Source organism: Nipponia nippon, unplaced genomic scaffold (genome assembly GCF_047370975.1).
Source record: "Nipponia nippon isolate SJK-2023a ecotype South Korea unplaced genomic scaffold, ASM4737097v1 scaffold_5, whole genome shotgun sequence".
In the NCBI taxonomy this organism is placed as follows: Eukaryota; Metazoa; Chordata; class Aves; order Pelecaniformes; family Threskiornithidae; genus Nipponia; species Nipponia nippon.
The window spans coordinates 43574768-43597857 of record NW_028262369.1 but is presented as its reverse complement, the minus strand read 5'-3'; the positions used below and the strand labels follow the sequence as shown (position 1 = coordinate 43597857).

Sequence of the window (23090 nt, the reverse complement as noted above, 5' to 3'; positions counted from 1 at the left end):
ATAATGTTGTTAGTGAAAGAAAGCTAAAATGTTAATGTGAATTCTCTTATCATTGTACGCACTGTCTGGGTTATTGTTGCTGTTACGCTGGACAACTGTGTTGTTAAGATCACTTCTTCTGAACAAGGATATCACTACCTTAGTAATGACTCTTTCTAATGTAGAAAATAGATTCTGCCGAGCAAAATATCTGTATTTATTGTCTACTCTAGGGGTTATATGATATTATTAATGAGCTTTAACAGGTATTGTTTGCCTTGGAAAGCAGAGTGAGATCCCTGTGTGGCATGATGCTATAAGGGCAGTTTCCTCTTCAGTGTGTACATGTTTGACCTAGCCAGAAGCCCCAGGCTGAGTTGGGAATTTTGATTTCACTTGCAGCTCTTCTCCAGAAGCTTGTTTTTGGCAAATGCTGCTAGTGTGGTGGCAGCAGTAGTGATGGTGGTGGGATAATTGTGCTGCCTTTGTACACCATAACTGTGTTTATTTTGTGCTGATCTTCCAAGAGTCAAGTTAATTACAAGACCTGATTATGAGCAAACAGGCCATGCATCCCAGTCAGTTCAAGACTGTACATCATTCCTTGGTTTAGTCCACCATTGGGATGGGGAATTCACCCTCTGGATGGGTGGGAGGCTGAGTAGATGGCTAGGGATGAGTCTGCGCAGCTACCACCTGAGCAACGTAAGTACTTGGAAATGTGCTAGTGGATCAGTTGTCTCTGCAGTGAGCATCTACATGGACTTTTTTTTAGAGTGCTGAATACGAAGACAGAGATGCAGATGGATTTTCAGAATACTCAACAGTTTTGTGTGTTATTCTACTCAACTGTGAAGATGCAATGAGCGGTCAGCAAAGGTAATTGTCTCAAATTCCATATGGAGTGTAGCTCAAAAAGTATCAGCACCGAAAGTTTCATTTGTATGTTGCAAATGCTAAGGGCTGTGTGGAACTGAATGGAAGAAACTGGCTCTGCTATTGCCTACAACAAGAATCACTCCAGACTCCTGTGCAGCCTCTGAACTTTCTCACTATTTTTCATGCAAATTCACTGCAGTGATCAATCCTTCCATAGCAAAGAACAGGAAAAAACTGTTTTGTAACAGTTTCATACTTTGCTGCCCTGCACTATTTTCATGGTGAGGAAGTGATATCTAAACAGTTACTGAAGAGAAGAAAGGAAGCTCCTAGAACTGGTGATTTCAATTTTCCATTTATTTTTTATATATTCTGATAATATAAAATTTTATTTCTCATAGGAATTGAATTTTAATCAGGAAAGAAAAAATGTGCTGAGGAATAAAAACTGCCAACATTCTTTGGTCCTTGAATTAGGAAGTTACATAAGCCAGCAGTCTTACAACTGAGTGGGCGTATGGCAGCGTGGGTGGATCTCTGAACTTACAAAGGAGCGTCACTGAAGTCAGGTGTAGGATCAGAACAACTTTATGAATGCAATCATTCCCACTCTTAAAGGCAGCCTCTTAAAATTATGTTAGATTACCTTCCCACATCCTTCAAGTGGTATTTAAGAAATAATGAATTCTCTCTTGCTTAAAAAAAAAAAAAAAGGAATCAAAGCGGTTGGAATCAATTCTTGTTGTGCAAAGAGGTTTAAGTCAAATGATACTGTATGGTTATAAATTGCATTATAGACCCATCAGAAATTGTTTCTGTATATATTCCTTAGTCTTTGCTAACAGATGGCCAGCAATTTAGAACTTCCTTTTAATGAATCCTTAGCGACATCACCCATACTAATGAATTTGCTATCAAAAGTAGTGCCTACTATGTTTGAGTGTTTTCTGAGTACATTTAACTTTTATCTATTTCTGACCCTAAAAACTGAATTAAATGATCCATTGAATTCATCCAGCTGTTAGTCTCCTTTGAAGCCTAAATGCCATGAACTAATTTTTCTCTCTTAATTGTTGAAATTTGTGAGACCACAAATCTCTTAACTGAACATGACTTCCGGTGGCAAACATTTTAAAAAGTAACCAGTATGAATACCAGCTCTGTTTCTTTTTCTGTCACTAGGAACTAGCACTGCTGCAGTTGGTATGATGACAGAGCATCCACAACACTGTTTGATTCTTCAGGAACATTTGCAGCTTTAACATATATAATTAAATTCTTCAATCTCCCAAAAGAAAGTCCCTAATTAATTCGTTACCGTATATGTGGGTGGACCTCCCAATACAATCTCTAAGAGAACTGCATCCCATGGTAGTCCATTAAATACATACTTTATTAAAGGTCTTCAAAGGACTTACAGAAATAGAGATGATTGACCCTCATTTAAACTGGACAGAAAATCTCGATTATTTATGTGTTATTTATGTACTGCAATGACCATGTTTGGAATAAAAGGCTCAGCGGGATTTGAATTTGAGGATTTCCGCTCCCCTTGTTGGGGGGCAACGCTTGTGAGATGTGAGCAAGGATCCTTTCAACCATACCTCTGCCCTCATTTTATTCTCTGGCTGTAGCAGAGTAATTTTGCTTCCACTGCCATTTTTACCATATTCTTCTCTACTTGCCTGTAAATTCCTGACATGTGCTACATTGTTGTCTCCCTTCCTCATTTTCTCTTGTTTTGCCTCTGCAACCCCTTTAGCTTTAATTTCCCTCTAGTTCCACTAAATCTAACCTGGCTAAGTAGTTATTTTTATTTTCCTTATTATTCATCCCTGTGATACCTGGACAACTTAAAGGTTTTCAGCTTAGTTGCAATAAAAATGTGTTTCATCTAACCTAAGTTTCTCCCTGTTGCTCCTATTTCCTGTCTTGTACCATTTCCATGGCGGTAGGAAAGCTAAGTTGGGGGTGGGGGGAGGGGTCAAGTTCTGTGTTGAAAATCACGATCTCTTTGATCACTATGGTTGCTCTCAGGGTCTGCTCAGTTGTTTCTGTAATCTTGAATCCTGAGGCTTTGGCCAGAGGTGATGGTCTGTTCATACAGAACTCTGAGTTTGAGCAGAATTCCCCTCTATAGAAGAATAAGGTCTTAGTCTTTTCACACAACAAGCTTTATAGCTGCATTAATTCTTGGAATAACCTTCCATTTCTGTATATCGGTTTCTCTTCCATCTTATTTCAAGTCTAGTAAAATTAGTTTCTTCCATTATCATCATTTGTTATATCTTTCTTGGCTGTTAAAATAAATGGTCAAGTCCTCCAGTTAAGGGCACTTTACTGTGTCAATGATTAAAGCAGTGGTGTTATACCACGAGTGAAAGAAGTTTCTTTCCTTCAGGACCTGATATCTGTACCATAGTGAGTGCTGTCATAGATACCAAAGTTTCTTAGAGTTTTGCTTCTAATCACTAAGCTTCAGGTGAAGCTTTTTCAGTACTTGATGAGCCTCAGACACCTGGAGAACTTTAAAGACCCCTAGCACTAAAGAAGATCTAGCATCCAATGTTAGTAAGATGTATTAATCCCTGCTAATAAAAAAACTACTATAATCTTCTACATTAAAAACAGTTCAAGGGAAATTCAGAACAGTAGAGCATGTTTTAAAAAAAAAAAAAAAAAAGAAATTACGTTGTGCTAAGAATTTCCACTTTCAAATATATAATAAAAACAGGATAGTGTTGAGTGAAAAATGTTGTAAAAATATGGAGATTTCTCATGTCTAGATCATAGTATTATTTCACAAGAAATGATTATAAGCCTCCAAAATTAATAACCTATTCAGCCATTGAAGGCAAATTAAATGCAAATGAAACTCCTTAAATGAACGCATAATGCTTACTGCATTGAGGTTTCAAAACACATTTGTGATGCTGAGTAGGAAAAAAAAAATCAAACTTACATTGAATGTACTGTGCAAATGCAAATGTCATCCATTTCTTTTTATGCTTTTCTGGTTTGTGTTCTTTGCTTTGCAAATATGGTAATTGCAATGCAATTGTATTCAAATTGGAAGAAGTTATCAAGATTCACCCAGCAAGCACACTCTTCTTCTGAAGTTATTTGGCTCAAAAGTGTAAAATGGATTTGGAATTTTAAGTCACCAGTTTTAAAGCTTATTGTGTTACATTTATATATTCTATTATGGCATGAATGAGATCAGAAATATTGACATGTTAGTATGGAACTACAAAAAAAAAAAGCATGTATTAATGTGTAATTTATTTTTTTAAACAGAAGGCCACCTGATGACTTTTTTTTGGCGAGACAAATGTTTTACTGCATATACCGAGGCCTTTACTTAAACTTTGAATGGTGTACCTATGTTTGGATGTTAATTTTTTTTTTCCTTCCAGTATTTTAATTTCAAGAGTTACCTTAACATGTCAATTTCTCCATACAAGTCCTGTAGGAAATAACTGTTTAAGCCTAAAAGGATTACCTTTGACTTCATGCATTTTACACTTCCGTTTATCCAGTGACAGCCTGACGCTGCTGGGAAGAGCTCTCTTGTGTTTGCTACACCACCACTGACTGCAGTGCTCTGTGATGCAAACTCAGCGAGCTGAAGAATCTTTCTCCAATACACTGTTAAGTTTGCTCCACAAACATTATACTAGGCATTTTAATCTAATGTTAATTGTGACTTTGAAATTTGGGTACTCTAAGCCATCACAATTTGTGGGTAAGGAAAATTCAAATATCACCCTATCATTAACACTATGTGCTGACGACTTGCTGGTCATCAGTCAGAGACTATTGTAACAAGCTGACAAGCTCAAGACAGCTAGGTTGATTCCACAGCCCAAGTGCTGGCATCTTACCAGTTATAGTTTTGCACAAATATAATACATTTCTAATGTCAGATTTCTTGCGGTACGTGCTGTGCAGATTGTTATTCTGCACCAGCAATCAACTAGTGAGGAGTTAAATGGTGCTGTCCATCTGGGATTCACAGCATAGATAGCAGATTAAGTCCATTAAGAGAGAGAAAGCTGAATTACTCTAAATGACTGACAGAGACTTTATTCTGCTTTGGTTCAACTGGAAGATGCTGGAGCAGAATAACAGTGTGTCAAGTATGTGGCCTGTAGTACTTTCTCAGAGATCCTTAGCTTTGTCAAATGCAAAAATAAAAATAAGTTTGGAAAAAAAAAAAAACAAACCTCACAGTTCTGACAGGTCGTAATTAGTGATGAGTCATGCAGTGCACAAAGCTTGGATAGAAAGCTTCGGAAAACTGACCAGCAAGAAAGGTGATTATCACGTAACTAAACAAGAAGTACAAGAAAAAAAAAGCTTTGTTTCATGCACCATATCTGGTGAACAAGAAAGGTGGAGGAACTTTAGGGAACCGATTGTCAGAAAGAAACCTAAGGGATAGCAAAAGTTAAAATACTTTATGGGAGATTAAAGTTACGCCCTGTGGTGAAAGAGGCGTGCAGTCGAAGAAAAACACCGGTGTATTTTCATTTTGCAGCATAGCAGCAAAATTTATTTTGATCTCATTTGTCTTGTTAGATGTTTCAACCAACTCTGTATGTGTTGTCTTTATATTCTGTAAGAAACAGGTTAAGATCCTGTGTGCTTTGTCAAATTTTAAGCTGTAAAGCGATGCTCTTGGAGGCTTAGCAACTTTTAGTTAATCACTGCAGCGTTATGGTATGTGGTTGAGAGGCTCATTGAACATTACAAGGCTAGACGCAAAGCAGATCTTCAGTGATGTGGCATTTGATTAGTGGGGAACTGCAAATAAAAGACATTTTGCAGTTGCAATGTTTCCATATTTGTCATTAGAGCCTATGAGTAAAAGGAACTTAACTCCTTGCTGTACACAGGTACAGAGAAAAGTTAGTTTTGTGAACAGTACAAACTACACCTGAGGGCCTCAAATCAGACTGATTATTTGGAAAGAAAGCCAAAATTCATGAGTTTATAGGGGTCTCCACCATCATTTGCAGAGGATTTTGGAATTACTGCTGTTCTTGGATAGATGGATAAAGAGAAAGAAAGATATTTCTGTATGTATGTATATCAGCTAGTGTTAAAACCTCAGTGCCAGTAGAAACAGAAGTATAGTTTTGATACTTTCTTTTCTTCTGATGTTTTAGTTGTGTACTCCAGTCTATTAGAAATTTGCTTTAGCTACTGACAATCCCAAATGCTAAATCTTAGTTCATCATATGCTTTCTTCAAAACAATCTGTAACTGACATAGGAACACAAATGCCATTGAATGTCCATGATACTTCATATAAAATATACAATCCCCAGTATCTATATAATAGAAATATTGATTGCCATAATTATTATAAACTACTTAATCATATTTGACCATGAAGCAAAACATCAGCAGATGCGGTCATCCTCTCAGCTGATACAAATTAGGAAAATTCTGTCAGTCAGTAGAGTTATGCTGGTTTGCTCGGGAGGACTGGGCAGAAAATCTGTAAAAGTTGATGTGGTTTTTGATCTACATTGGTCAATCTGTTCAAAAGATTTTTTGCTTTTTTTTAAATGGAGGAGTAGTTGCTATGTGACATGGATTACAGCAAGCACTAAAAGTATTTATAAATGAGGTGATTCCAGGTGCTACATATGCAATGGTGCTTAAAGACTCACAATATCTTTCATAATAAATTTCATCATCAAGTGTGCCAGCTGAATCAATATCAACCAGTAAACCATTGCCAGGCAAAAACAGGTGTTGACCACAAACCAGGAAGAAGTTTGGTGCTATGCAAGCTACATGCAGGAAGAGAAAGCACTCTGCATCGGCAAATACAGTGTTTGCACAACCACAGGCTGATGGTTTTCAAGAATTCAAGTAAGGCCTCTGGCCTTTTTAACTCTCTGTTTGTTAGACTTCTGTTTGCGTACATATCTCTTTCTTAATGAATCTGTGCATGTGGGGCCTATAAAAATACATTCTAGTTATGTGAATTATGGAAACTAAATACAGCTGGCCTTTCAGTCTGTATGAGTTGGAATCACTGCAATATGTAACTGCTGCAGGTAGCATTTTTTCAGTAGATGAAGTTTTTTCTCTGAGTCATTGTGGGTAAATCAATTTTCCAGCTTGGTGGGTCATAATCTATCAATGAGTCTGCTGTCTTTAGAGGTGTTCTCATTCAATTGAGATGTAAACTTGAGGAGAGTTCAGTGAAAGGTTTACTGCATAGCTTTCCTCCCAGTCTTTTTTTTTAGTGCATATATGAATGGACTAGAGCTGTTTGCAAATATATAAACATAGAAATTCATGAGATTTGTTTTATCCAGTATAAACAGGAAAAGTTAAGAGCTTTCAGTTTTGACTATTCTTAATGTTACTGTTTTGTACCAAAATCTGTTTTTAAGGGCTAAATTGTATAAAATGTTTTAGGTTGGCTTGGTAGATGCAATTAATTTCAGCAAAATTCCTTTTCAGGTCTAGTTGAATGCATAACTTTTCCTTGTTTTTGTCAGGTTGATCAATACTTTATTCATTTTTGTAGTGCTAAACCTGAAGTTGAAACTAATAGCATTTAAGATCCCTAAAAAGAAAAAAGTGTGTACCTGGCTTTATATAGAGGTTTCAAGTCCTGTTTTGCTTATATGCTGGTGTTTATGAAACCATAAAGCTTTGATCATATTCGTTAATCCAATTTAAAGATTTTTAGAATTCTTGTTTAACCTTCAGCTTGAGATAACCACTGGTGATAGTTTCAGAGAGAGGGAGTGATAGCATATTTGGGAGAAATACCGTATGTGAGCGTTTGCAGCTATTACCATTTAAATAGCCTGTGTCAACCTAAACAATACAAAAGGGTTTGGATGACATTTTTTGTGGGAATTTGATTCCAAGGATCTTTATGGTATGATAAGTACATGATCCAAAATGACATATTATGGAGATATTCTGAGCTGGGGCAAACACAGATCTCAAGAAAAGGATGATAGGCAAAACTGAAGGAGCAAGAAATAAATAGATGGAAAGCACTTTAAACTCTGTCCTCCAATATGTACAGCACTGTATTGTGACATTCATCAGAGAAATCTCATCTTCCCAAGATTCTTCCAATTTTCTGCAACGTATTTGAATAGGTCCACTTCAATTAGGACCAAATTTAATGGACAAGTAGAGTTTTTGTTCTAGCTGCATCAGTACTGCCAGAAGAATATCTGTACAAGTCCCGAACTCTGGGTTTCTTGATCTGTAAATATCTTGCATTTGCTTACAGGTACATGCCTGAATAACTCATTAAGGTTAGTGTTTCAAATACGAGGAAGGAATTTTCAGGATTGAGGATTAGGTAAAGTTGTATTTTTTGGCTTGTTGCTGTTATTGCATAAAAATCCTCAGTAGATTGTTACGAGAACCTCCAGAAGGATACATGTTATAAATAAACCAAGGTCTGGAAAAAACAAGGTCCAGGGACTCTCTGAGTTATGAACTTGCACTTGGAATGTTAGGCAGGAACGAAGAATGCTTGTAACCTGCTCCTGCAGTGCTGGGGTGCAGGGAGCTGCGAGCGCAGGGCTGGAGGAGTGCTGATGCCCGCCAGAGCCGAGCAGCGGCGAATTGAGATGGAGAAAGCAACTTTTGGTATCGGAATCTGCTGTCTAGGTTGATTTTTAGAATACAGAGTTTGTGTTAAACTACAGCTTAACTTTTAATTGTGTAAGTGTGACACTTTTATAATAAACACAGGCTGTCTGGGATCGTCTGAAAACAATCTTACACGTTTGATTCATTTTATTCATGGGGACATTTTTATGTCATCTGCTGAGTGGGTTTGGTGCTTTTCCCCCTTTTTTCCAAATCTATCTTTGAGTGCTTGCAAGGGAAGAAGAAAACAGACACCAAGAGGAACCGAAGTTCTTCATTGTGGGAAGTGTGCCTACAAAATTTGTTTTAAAAGTTTGAGTATTTTATTTTTGTAACATAGATCTCAAAGATTGAGGAACAGATTTTTCTGGCTGTATTCTTTATCTGCAAAGTTGTTTAGATTCTTTGCTTAAAAAGATTTGTTCTCTCTTAATAAATGGAGCAAAATGGATTGGTCAACACTAACATTTAAGAGGTGGTTTCTGTTTGCAAGCAGAAAGTTTTACTTAATGCTCCAGTCACATGAAAGGTGTTGCGTGGCACAAAGCAGTATGGACATCATAACATTGACCTTGCCTTCAGGATACCATAAGAGAAATAGTGTGAATGACAATATTGACAATGTTGTTATGTTGTTACTAATTTCTGTAGATGTACTCTGAAATGATCTATGTCTGAGAAGCTCCCTGGTTTTGTATATTGCTGGTGCTTTGTTTGACAGGGCTACATACTATCGAGATATGTATATATTTATATAGCTGTTAGTCCATTATTTGTGTGCAAAGTACTGTCTGAAAAAAGATTCCTTATTTTTACTTTTCTTGAATATTATCTATGGAGAGATGATATATGTGGAGATATGTACGTGTGCATACATATATACACATATATACAGGCATACACACAGTATGTCTGCATCCATGTGAGGCCTGAGAATTGTGGAGATGGTTCACACTTCAATTACTTCCTATAAACTGATTGCAATTATAAAAGCTCATTGTAATATAAAATATGCTTATAATAATCTTCCAATTGAAAGCTAGTCTGATGTATACCAATATCTTGATAATAGATGGCATATGACACATGTTCAAACAAAAAAATGTACTGTTTAAAAAATGGCACCCCACATTACTGACAATGTTAAATGATGCAACCCCATCAGTTTTGAATCAAGTTAAATTTTATCATCATTTATAATTCATTTGAATTCCTCTTAAACTCTGCTTCAAGCATCTATCTCCTAGGTGTTTAGACTGCAGAAGGATAAAATGCATAGATGTATATTGCTGTCTAATAAATCTGTTTCATGTTTTTTTCACTTGCAGAGACCGAGTACCCTGACCTTGGAAAAGGGCTATAATCTAGTGTCTGTGTAGAGATGAGGAAGCAGCTTTGACAAGTAGAAGTTAAACCCTAGATGGTCCAGAACTATCTAGCCATTGCTTAATCTTCTTAATATGGTAAGACAAATCCCATTCTTCATTTTTATATTAACATATTTCAATTTTATTACAGTTTTTAACTCTTCAGCAGAGCTGTAGGAGCTTGGATAGAAATGCCAGGCGAGCACACACATTAGTAAAATAGAAAAAGAACTCAGCTCAGCAAGCTCACAAGTTTCAAAAAGCTTATTTTAAATGACTGTGAGTGAGGAAGAATTAGGGCATTGAGCAAGCCCACATAACTACTGCAGAGACAATATAAGGAGTATAAGATGAGAATTAATTACTATTAACAATAAAGTACATTTATTCTTGGTAGGACTTGCTGTCAAGATAGGATCCGTAAGTGGGCACATGCTTAGAAACATCCACTTCTGATTGTTACCTGCATCATCAGCACGTTTCATCTTTTTGGGAGCAGGATATGATTATCCCCAGTTGTTTCTGAAAAGAAACATACAATGTCAAGTTTAATCTTTGTGAGGTGACTGCCTGTTGTTATAGTCTGTTACAGTGCACAGACTGGCCAGAAGGATTTCACTTTGAAAACTATTTCTGGAACTGCAGCTCTCGTCTTTCCCACATTTTTTTTTTCATTTCTCTCTCTCAAACTAGTATAATAGATATTATTCTGTATTTGAAGGAATTCTTTGCCAGTGAGTGTGTTACACATGCCAGTAAAGCAGTCATATAACTGAGTCTTGTTTGAAGCTGGCCAGATTAATTACGGATATAAATAATATTTTCAACAAACCATACCTTTTATTTGAAGAATAGTTATGTGTTTTATGGTTAACTTTCAAACATTTAAACTCCTTTTGCAAGCATAGGGATAGAGACTCTATGGTGTCTGTTCAGTGTATGCCTTGGATATTTACAAACTGTGATTTGAGCTGTAGAGTTGTCCCTTTGTGTCATTGTTTGTGGTTATCATTAGATTATATGACATTTTCTAGGAAACTTGTCTGCTTCTGGGTTCATTTCTTCAGTAAAGAATTATTTTTCTTCTGTAAAACAAACAAACAAAATCTACTAGTAACCCAAAATTCAATATTTGCAAGGATTTTGTGTGAAACTTCACACAATGAGTAATATATCATAAGCAATCCAAATTAAAATTGGTCCTGCTCAAGTGAGTTGTTTTGAAAACATTTCCCATGTTTCACTAGCTCTAACACTTACAATCCCATGTGGAATAAAATTTTCATAAAGTGAAAGATTTGCAATCCAAGTCAGAGCACCCCAAATCAAGCTTTGAACCTTCGCTATAAGGGTGTCACCGATATTTGGGAACCTGAATTTTGAAGGGAGGATTTTCAATGTGGCTGCTGAGATATCGATTCTATTCAGCGTGCTCATAAATAACCTTGGAAAGGGGTGATTAGTGATGAGATACAGGCTGCTGACTGCTTAAATATTTTTGAATACTCAAAAGTAAAGCTGATTCTAAAGAGGTAAAGCATGATTTTTATGAAGCTCAATGACAGATGAAATTCAATTTTGGTAAATGCAAAGGAATGCATGTATTTAAGTATGTATTTTGACTTAGTAGTTACTATTCAGGAGGGAGATGTTAGCGTTATTGTGATTCGTTCAATAAAACTGTCACCTCAACACTAGTTAAAGAGGAAAATACAGTTTTACAAAGCATCTAGGGAAAAATAAGAGAAAAATTAGTACAATCCTTTTGAAATCTAGGTTGCATTGTTGTCTTAAATATTACAGACAAGACTGGTAAAAGTCCCCAATGGAACAAGATGAGATACAAAGAACAAGAACAATAAAGGCATGGAAGAGTTTCTTGTTGAGGACCAATTGGATGGCTATATACCCTCTCCTGAGAAAAGAGAGGATTAGGGTTGTGGTAAATGTCTAATAAATGACAAATAGTGTAAAAAATGTAGCATTTTTTTATTAGTTCTTATAAGGATGAAGCTGTACCGAATAAAATAATCATGCAGCAGTTTTAAAACCAACAAAAGGAAATATTTGTTTCATAAATGCATAATTAAATTGTGGAATTCCCTGTCAGAGGGTATGGTGGAGGTGTGAATAGGCTCAAATGGGATTTGGTTACTTTGTGCTGTAATAAATAGGCCTAATTTTTGTGGATTTTAAAGAACATACAGTTTTCAGATATAATTCCTGCCTCTGCTTTCAGATATAATATCCTGCTGGAAGAATATGCCATTCTATATTTTCCTAGTTTCTTATAGTATTTCCCAACTGTGGACCTTTGTTCAAACAAAATATAGCTGTTCTTGTGATCTTCAGACATTTGTGAGCAGGATCAATTTTATCACTATAAACAGTTTCTCTGTGAAGTGTAATATTAAATGCTTGCATATGTTTACACTTTAATCTTGTGAAGTGCACCTGTGAGACATCCATGCTAAAATGCGCTGTGCTTGAAAAGAACTCATTGATGGTCATGTGCTTTCTCAGTATGTTCATGCATATGAGCTTTGCTGCACACAGTCAGTATTTTTGGCAGTCATGGGTGATTGTAAGGACAAAAGTGCAGGTGCAAATTTAGAGACTGGGCTTTGCTGCTGTGTGGTTACCGTTGCTTTTGTTTGGAAAATTTGCTTCTGATAATATAGTCATATCAGCTGTCATCTCAAACAACTAACTTTGGACTAACAATTTTATGTTGATCAAAATTAAAACTAAAGAAAGACTAGCACAAAGCTTCTCTTTTCCTGTTTGGGGTCTTGTACCCCTTGCAGCATTATGTTACCAAGTTGTAGATCAGTCCTCAATCTGGAGCTGAAATTTACCCCCTTATGTGCACCCATCTTTTTTCCTTTCCTGCGAAGAAGCGATCAAAATGATTTTGTGATGCATGCACAGCTAGTGATTTTTGGGGTGGAGTGTAGCCTGTTTCACTCTACTTGCTTATTAATTTCAGGACAAATTATTTTAAGGTGGTTATTTTTTGCTCTTTGCTTTTGTCATCCATAATAGACGTTCTTTTGCTTTATGGTAAATGATACAAGTTTGTGGATGTATGTCAGGTCTCTCAGTTTACAGGATTCCTTTTCTTGTCAAAAGGAGTCCCAGGAAATGGAGAAAAATGGGCTAAGAAAGAAAAAAGGTAACAAAAACAGAAGAAAGAGAAAATAAATTCACTGGAACTTTGAAATAGCCCTTGTGAGAAAATGTATTGTCAGCAAATTCTACAAGTTTTTTTTGGTACAGAATGAGGAAGAAACATATTTCAGACATACACAGGATGCACTCTGATTCCCTAAAGCCTCTCCTTTCTGCTTTGGCCTAAATTTGGCATGGGTGGCTTGTCTTCCTCATAGCAAAAATCCTGGAAAGTGAAGTGGTGCAGCTGGTCCCTGGCTAGTTCATTGCTAAAGGGAAATCTTAATTAAAGCCTTCTTCATTATGTATTACTGTGCCCTGGGAAGGGATCAGATGTTACATAGAATATTCCACATCAGGGAGAGCTTCAGAGGACACTGGGCAGGGAATACAAGTTCTCTGGAGGATGTTTTGGGTTTTTTTAAAATAATGGTACGCAGAGGTAGAGTTTTGGAAAATTTGGCCTTTGCTTTGCATTTGTAACGGTTTGGGCACTCTGCCTGTAACTGTACACTCACATCCTGGAATTTCTGCCAGTCACCTGCCACTTGATGTGATAGCATCCAGACACACTTCTTGCCAAGTCCCACAGGACTCCTCATTGTGCTGTGCTCAAAGATTTAAACTAGATTAAAAAGCAACCATGAGAACCAGAGCACGAAAAGAACCCGTAAATATGGGGGAAGCACGCACTGGCCTCTCATGAAGTCACAGCACTCTCAGGCATCATACAAATGATGTAAGTGCAAATGGATATCAGCTGAGAGCGAGAACAAGCTGGTGATACGTACTTTGGACAGCTTCCATGGAACACTCTAGCTCTATCGATAGCTTAAGCAAAATGTTGTATTGACTCAAAAAGAGTATTTTGCAACATTCCAACTGCAATATTTCAAGCTGGGATAATTCTGCTTGAAATTTATATGTGATTTTAATATTTCCCCTGCGAAAATGAGAAAAATGTTTATCAAACCATTCCCTTGCATAGAATACTGAAACTGCACTTTTTAGTAATTGTTTTAGTAGAAAAATTCTCAACTTAGTATCCAGGAGTTTGAGATTAATATCCTTGACTAAAAATTTTCTCCTCATCCAAACAAAAATTCTTTCCCTCTTTAAGTCCCTTGCAGGCTATTCACATTGTCTCAGGCTTAGGTGTGTATTGACACAAGGAAGAACTAGTGCTTTTATAGGCTTCTGAATTTATAAACCATTGATTTATAGGGGTAAAAGAAACCCCCTTTTCATAATCAGATCATAGGGGTGAAGAGCTTTCAGTAAAATTTTCATACTTTGCTAGAGAAGCTTTACAAAGTCTTCACTCCTGCATGAATTTAACTTAAAGGATTTGTGTTAAGCATGAATGTTTGGCCACTCCGTTTCCATTCGTGCGTACCTAGCGATGTCTAGAAAGCCCAGTTATTTCTTTTCAAATGTATTTTGCTCTTCCTTGGGCCTTCTCAGTCTCAGCTATGTCTTAAATCTTACAGCTAATGTATTTGGAAAACTTGTCTCATTATGACAGAAGACATGACCAATTAAATCACACAATGCATCTGTCAGGACAGCTGAGGGAAGAGACTATTTTAGTGTATACATATATTTCTCTAAATACCATTGTCTTGCGCTGAGAAACTAAGTGAGTCTAGCCAAATACATAAACAGATGATGCTACTTTTGTGGTGTTTGTTAATAGTACCTGCTGCAATACTTTGTTTGTATTTTACAAATAAGAAAAGTGCAATTATTCTCAGAAATATTTCAGTAGCTGTTCTATAGCTCAATGAAATTAAACCTGCAGTATTTTAATCTGTTTTTTAATTAATATATCCACATCTCCATGAAAACCAATCCAGTGGGATCTTACTGACACTATTAACTCTTGTGAGAGTATGCTGCATATCAGCAAACTCAAAGGGAATTGGAGGGAGAAAATAGTTACATTTTTAATTTATTCAGATAATTTTGAATTCTCAAAATTATTTTATCAATTTGGCAGTTCATTAAAATGTGTTCCCCCTTTCTTCTTGAAAATGTTTGCACATTTGAAAATGTGTTTCTGCTCAGATATAAGCACTCTTGGCTGTATTTAGCTTATTGTTAGTATTTCCAAGGTCAGGCCAACAGCAACAATCAAGGACTCGGGAATCAGATTCTGATTTGAGCCTCAGCAGTGTACACCTATGGTAAGATATGACATTTCAGTGGTTTTACTTTGACTGTATTTTTGAGAACAGAATGTGACTTGACCAAATACAATTTTCTATGTTAAAGAAAAAAAAATAACAAGCCCAACCTACTTTAGAACCATCATTTAAGCCAAAATTCATTAAAAAGAAATTCCACAGAAGAAATCCTATTGGCATTTCAGGCACAGCCGGTAACTGAAAAATGCTTTTATATACAGATTCATACCAACAGCTTTCTGTCCAGCAGGTGACTTTCTACATTAAAAGGTTTGTAGAAGTGGAGATTGTAATAGGATGAACAACCTTGATAAAACACTTTGATTCTTATCTTTGAAATTTTTTCCTTATTACATTTGCCTTAGCTGGTGCTGCTGCAGTTAAGGGGATGTCAATGCTCCCATTATAAACTCCTTTCACGGGGGTTTATGACTTCATGGTAAAAAATAGCTTTTGTCTGAAATACAGCAGAATTTTTTTTTTTAGAATAACTCTTTGTTCAGTTAAATAGGGAATGTTAACTTGAAAAAAACATTTATTGTAAATGAAAGAGCAATCTTCAGCTAAGTAATGTCACCTCAGATTAATAAAAATGACAGTATTTTAAAAATCCAATTTTGTTTTCACAGTTAAGGTTGTTTGTTTGATTACCTTTTTTGCATTGCACTTTGTTTAGACAGGGAAAATCGATGAAGTTAGTTTCAGTGGGATGGTAATCATTTTCACTCTCAGGTTGTTAGGACCACAGTATTTAAGATGAAATAGCTGCAAGGTAAGTTTGATGAAAACAGCTGCAAGTATTGGAATTTTATGAGAAGTTCTAATGTTGTATCCATCACTTTTTGGTTGCATCTATGTGTCACAACCCAGCAGTATTTGCCTGCTCAGCTCTGATTTCTACCCTCTTCCTGTGAGTCTTGCTGCAAAGAGCCTAACCTTCAAAGATGCTGTCTGCGGTTATTTCTTTCTCCCGATTCTGAGGGGCTGTTTTCACAAACAAGACCTGGAAGGTGAATGAGCCGGGAATTCAGAGGAATGAGCTCCTTCCTCTGCCCTCCTTGTCTCGTTTCCTTGCAAGCCCAGGCTTTGCCCTTTCTTGTTGCCTGACTTGTGACAATGCACCTGACTTGTTTGTTGAGTTCTCCTGGCTTTTAGGTTTATGTTTTAAGCAGTGACTTTGCTGTCATGTAGTTTAGCAAAAATACGTTGTAATGGAAATGTCAGTCACTTATGTCACAGCAGCCTCAGTGCTGTAACAAATAACCTTCTGGACAGCGGTATGAGTTTAGTGTTAACAGGTTTTATTTGGGATAGCTATAAGAGAATGGTGATGCTTTTGTTTGTCTTGGGTTTTTGAAACTGCTTTTGTTTTTGGATGCGGGGCTAACTGAGGCATGAGGTTTTAAAAGCTTTTTCTTGTGAACCTACTGTAACAATAACTCAGGAAAGGACAAGAAGTCAGGGGAGCAGAGGCAGCTTTGAGCTCTTTGGGCAGTAAAATAGAATCATAGATTCGTTAAGGTTGGAAAAGACCCTTGAGATCATTGAGTCCAACCCTTAACCCAGCACTGCCAACTCCACCACTAAACCATGTCCCTAAGCGCCACAGCTACGCGTCTTTTAAATACCTCCAGGGATGGAGACTCAACCGCTTCCCTGGGCAGAGTGTTCCAATGCCTGACTACCCTTTCAGTGAAGAATTTTTTCCCAATTTCCAACCTAAACCTCTCCTGACGCAGCTTGAGGCCATTTCCTCTTGTCCTATCGCTTGTTACTTGGGAGAAGAGACCGACCCCCAACTCACTACAACCCCCTTTCAGGTAGTTGGAGAGAGCAATAAGGTCTCCCCTCAGCCTCCTCTTCTCCAGGCTAAACAGCCCCAGTTCCCTCAGCCACTCCTCATAAGACTTGTGCTCTAGACCCTTCACCAACTTCGTTGCCCTTCTTTGGACACTCTTCAGCACCTCGATGTCCTTCTTGTAGTGAGGGGCCCAAAACTGAACACAGGATTCAAGGTGCGGCCTCACCAGTGCCAAGTACAGGGGACGGTCACCTCCCTGGTCCTGCTGGCCACACTATTCCTCATACAAGCCAGGATGCTACTGGCCTTCTTGGCCACTTGAGCACACTGCTGGCTCATGTTCAGGCGGCTGTCGACCGGCACCCCCAGGTCCTTTTCTGCCAGGCAGCTCCCCAGCCACTCTTCCCCAAGCCTGTAGCGTTGCATGGGGTTGTTGTGACCCAAGTGTAGGACCTGGCACTGAGCCTTGTTGAATCTCATGCAGTTGGCCTTAGCCCATCGATTCAGCCTGTCCAGGTCCCTCTGTAGAGCCTTCCTACCTTCCAGCAGATCAGCACTCCTGCCCAACTTGGTGCTGTCTGCAAAATTCCTCAGGGTGCACTCGATCCCCTTATCCAGATCATTGATAAAGATATTAAACAGAACTGGCCCTAGTACTGAGCCCTGGGGAACACCACTTGGGACCGGCTGCCAACTGGATTGAACTCCATTCACCACAACTTTTTGGGCCTGGTCATCCAGCCAGTTTTTCACCCAGGAAAGAATACGCCCGTGCAAGCCATGAGCAGCCAGTTTCCACAGGAGAATGCTGTGGGAAACAGTGTCAAAGGTTTTACTAAAGCCCAGGTAGACAATATCCACAGCCTTTCCCTCATCCACTAAGTGAGTCACCTTGTCATAGGAGGAGATGAGGATAGTCTAGCAGGACATGCCTTTCATAAACCCATGCTGACTGGCCCCGATCCCCTGGTTGTCCCGTACATGCTGCATGATGGTTGTCAGCATGATCTACTCCGTAACCTTCCCCAGCACCGAGGTCAGGCTGACAGGCCTGTAGTTTCCTGGATCCTCAGTCTGGCTCTTCTGGTAGATGGACGTCACATTTGCTAACCTCTAGTCAACTGGGACCCCCACAGTTAGCCAGGACTGCTGCTAATGGATCAAAAGTGTCTTGGTGAGCACCTCCGCCAGCTCCCTCAATACCCTTGGGTGGATCCCATCCAGCCCCATAGACTTGTGAGAGTCTAAGTGGTGTAGCAGGTCACTGACCATTTCCCCTTGGATTATGGGGGCTTCATTCTGCTCCCCATCCCTGTCTTCCAGTTCAGGGGGCTGGGTACCCCGAGAACAACTGGTTTGGCTATTAAAGACTGAGGCAAAGAAGGCTTTAAGTACCTCAGCCTTTTGCTCGTCCTATAGAGCTCTGTTGTGGAACAGGTTAGCATATGGAGGGGTTTGCTCTTCCAGTGAATGCTGGGAAACTGATACATTTTTCTCTCCGTGATGAAAACGCAGCAGAACAAAGGCATGAGTTTTCTTTTTCTTTAACACTCTGCAGCTCAGATCCTCAATTTCCTGTGAGCTCATTATGTGTCTTTATATGCTAGTTTATGCAAGGTACGTACTGTGAAATACAGGAATGAGCGGCTAAATAATTAGTAATTTGTTACTAAATAAGTATCTTATTCTTGGTTATGCTGTTTTCCCCTTGTTTACAAAACAGAATTAACTACTGTTGTGTAATTCACTTAAGATGGTTATGCTGGAGTTACCGAATGCCTTTCTCTGTTGGAGAAGGCTCTGCCAAAGGGTAACAGTGGTAGTATAAGGAATAGCTTGCAAGCACTTGCAAAGACAGAATCTAATACAGCATGAAATTGTGTCACTACTATTGTTTGCAAACAGGAGCCATTAGATTTGACTGTGAAGTGTTTTTAAATGCACAAATCCTTTAAGAAGAGATTTTCAAAATGCCTATCTTAGTCTATTGAAAACTACCCTCATTTGAAATTTTTTAGACTGAATATATTGCTTTTGTAATTCAAAGCACTAGGCATATTTGTTTTATTTTGTGTTAGGAAATATTGCATTAATTTCAGAACCATAAAAAGTGATATAAAAGCTTTAACTAGAAAAGGTTTAGATTTGTGATGCAAATGAATTCATGAAAATGATCCACTTGCCGTAGATGAATAATGGAGCTAAGTTATTGGAAAGTAAAGATAATAACAGTATCTCTGGGATCTCATTGTTCGAGAACTGCCTGTAAATATAGTGCATTATTGCTCAAGCATTACCAGGTTATCTCCATATTGCTCAAATTTACGTGAAAGTCTTTTTAGTATCTGTGGAAAAATGGTATGAGAGGAGCTGACTATTTTGACTTTTGGTTGTTCATGTTTGCCACGTACAAGGCAGACTGAAAAAATCAGAGTTGCATTGCTAGAGTCAAGTAACATGGTTATCTAAAACTGAGCTTGAAACAGGATTTCTGTGTTCTTTGTTGTTCATTCCCTTCAAATATATTGTAATTAATCAGCAAATTCAATTCAACTGTGAAATGGAATAAGTGAAGAGAGAAACCTCCTTTGTACATAGCCTCTGCAATCCCTAACGCCCCACTGACCTCTTGATATTACTTAGGTGAAAAACTGTTCTTACATTTACAAACCCTGCTCCTTCCACCTGCATTTTGAAGGAAAGGCTGAAGAGCCTGTTGGGCCCTACCTGCCAAGTACAGTCAGGAGGGACTGTGACAACAGCCAGGAGTGAGAGTCTCAAAGGACAGGGGTTGTCCCTCTTGCCTCCATCTGAAGAGGAGCAGCTGGGGCACTATCCCTCTTCAATGGCTGCTTTATGAAAAATAATTTATAGTAGAGGCTGAACTGTTCATACACGCAGATAAATGCCCTGACCACTTTCGCTTCCTGTAGTCCCTATGTACTAAATTTTTCTGTTGCGCAGTGGGACGATTGTAGTACAATTGCCTCCAACCAGTGACAGCCTGTCACTGGGTAGCCATGGTTTTGTTTCCCTGATAAGAGATGCGGGAGTAAATCCTTCAGCAGAGAAAGAAAGTACGCTTTAATTTTCTATACTCATCTACATGATCATTTTAACTGTAGAGGTATTGACCAGAAGTGTGCTCAATAAACCCTCTTCTCCTCATCTGGCTGTTTTGTTTTAAAGAAAAGCATAAGTTTTGCTTAGTTTTTCAGAGAGGGGCTGCCTGCAGGGAGGAACTTCAGACAGCATACTGCAAATGAAGCCTCTCCTCAGCCCTCAGTGAAGTGTGGTTGAGGACCCACGTGATTTCAGCCTTTCCCTTTTGCCAGGTTTCTCATATTGACCGTGGGCAGCTCTGCTCGCTGTGCTGTACTGGATGCTTTTGTGCTTGTCATGGGTCATTGTGACAAACTAGGTTTAGATTTAATGATGGGAGATGGCACTTAACAGTTAGTCATCACAGAATTCATTTTTATGATATTCTGTTCTTTTTCAGTATAGCACTATATGGCAAGGACATTTATTCTTTCAGGATATGATTAGGTGACTTATCCATCTTTTGTGAGGCCAAAACTGCAGATATTTTGGGCTGTGTATGTGAACCTGTATTCTTTAGGGAATAAAGTATAAGGGTCTATAAAAACTTTGGCTAATGAGTGGTAACTTTATCTGGCAAGTTATTGTCCTTTTCCCTTGGTTTATTCTTAGGCTACAAAACTTAGTTTAGAATACGAATGGAGAAGAACAGATTCCCTTGACATTCTTGTACCCTCTCTGTGCCTCTCTGTGATATGGAAGGCTTAGTACTGAATACAGTTGTCCTTGTTTCAAAATAAAATATTGGTCAGTCTGTCAGCAAGGAAAGCATCATAGATCATGTGAGAACAGTGTTTTTGATGCAGGCTGATATTCTCCATCTCCTAAAGTCTTACTGGTATTAGCCATCAGTAAAGTCAACACTTACTGTATCTCCAGTAATGCTCCACATTCCAGTCTTGTTTCTGGTTTTCAGGGACTTAATTGTCCTGAAAAAATTTGAAGAGGTTGAAGTGGGTGGATGCTTTCTTTTTCAACCAGCAAGAGAATAAAGAGTAGAACCAAACTATTAGAGTGAGAGAATGCCTTGTTTCTTCAGGTGAAAGTATTACAACAATATGGACTGTATGCAACAGAAAGTGAATGTAATATGATATTACTGCTTGATTACCTCTGCCTGACTCCCTCTAACTGACTCCATTTTAATTATTATCTCCTTGCCTCTTCACTCTACCATCAGATTTGTTTCAGCAATTATTTACAAGTATTTCAGTGTTCCTGCAATGTATCAATTTGGCTGTACTGGAAAATGAAGTATTTTATTTATCTGTAGAAGCAGTATAACAGAGACAGTTGACTAACTGTTGTGGTACGAAAAGGTACTAGTTTCTCAGCCCATTCTAGTTTTGGCTTTTCTCTTCCAGCCATTTATTGGCATGTTATTGTAATCATGGTGTGTGGGTTGGTTTTTGGTTTTGTTTGTTTTTAACATATCTACCCATACGCTGTCCTATCATGCTGCACATCATAACTCACAGGCCATCTGATAATGATGTTTGACTTAAGTCAACTTCAGCACACTTTTCAAGTGAGTGTTCCAAAAAAAACAAGCATTAACTCCCAAAATTGATGAATTCTATTTGTTAGATACTTTTTTTTTTTCTTATGAAAAATGTGTTATATCATAATGTTACATTAAGTATATTTTTTAAAGTGTATTTTCACTAGGAGGGAACAAAGTACTTTCTTTAGATGGAAATCTCTTTCTGGCTATGCTGCTTCAGTTAGCACTTCCATTCTTTCCTTATGCAGAAATCCCATTTTAGCGCTCCTTGTTTCCCTTTCCTAAAACATGATTGCGGATGGGTTGTATGGCTCTAGTAACCCATTAGAAAACTGTAAAGGTCAATTCAAGAAGGTGCCAGAATGCTACTGGCCCAGAAAGCACCCCACATCCTGAACAGTTACACTTAATTGTTCATCCCTCCCTCTCTTCATCTTAGCCTGACTGTAAAGTGCTTTCATGTGTAGTTCCACGTTTTCAGAGGAGCTGAGTCATGTTAAAGCTGGAATACAAAAGAGTATGCTTAGAACCTGTGTGCTGAAATGGCTTTCTTACGGTTTTGGAGACTTGGTTGAGGTGCTATGAATATCTATTACTTATTCCTATGTCTCAACCTCATTCTTATCTCAACGTTATAGAACATAAAATGGCCAGGACCAGTAGGCCATACTATGAACCTGATCATTCACTGAATGTCGTAATATGTAAGGGTTTTTGCATTTGGTCTCACATTTTTAATATATAACCATAAAAGGTTAATTCAGTTCAAGTGCTAGAAATATCCATATTCTTAGCTGTTATTAAAATGTAGTTTAAAAATAATACAAATGTATGAAAAAAATCAATGCAGTGTTAATGTACCAGTACTATTTAGAATAATTTGTTTCATTTATTTCCATGCTTATCTTTTATTGAGTCTTTTTCTATATCTGATGCAATTGGGGCATGTGTATTATAGCTCAGCTCTGTATTTTAGTGATGCTGTTAATATATAACATATACTCGCTTACCTCTTAGGCCCTATTTCTCTCTGTGTATGCTAAGACAGAAAGACTTGTTGGGTTACTGTGCGATTAAATACTGATACGTCTGTCCCACAGATTAAGACTGTAGGTTTACTAAAATATTCAGTGTAGATTAAAACATCATCATATAATAAACTGCAGTAACCATCTCCTTGGAATATTAAGTAAATGCAGATAAATGACACATTATCTAGGTGCATGTGTAGGGGAAAAAAATAATTGCAACAGTTTTCATCAATAGTTGCGAAAGGAGAAAAATGCTTTATGGTGCTTTAGATAATGCAGTTCTGAAACAGACCTTGCTGCCCCACTTCAAGCATAATCCATATAATGGCTATATTGCAGTGAGGATAAGATCATCTTATAAGTAGCATAAAAGTGCAATCTGCCATGGTTTCCCAGTTTTTTCCTTTTTCAGTTCCTTTTTTA

The 23090-nt window shown here is 37.9% G+C and overlaps 1 long non-coding RNA gene across 1 annotated transcript in view; it reads left to right on the top strand.

Moving 5' to 3' along the window:
* Nucleotides 1–23090, top strand: part of LOC148052158 (uncharacterized) — a 94469-nt gene that overhangs the window by 10913 nt on the left and 60466 nt on the right. The window contains exon 3 of the long non-coding RNA XR_015699261.1: nucleotides 9834–9968. This is a non-coding gene — a long non-coding RNA (uncharacterized LOC148052158). The remainder of the gene's footprint in view (nucleotides 1–9833; nucleotides 9969–23090) is intronic.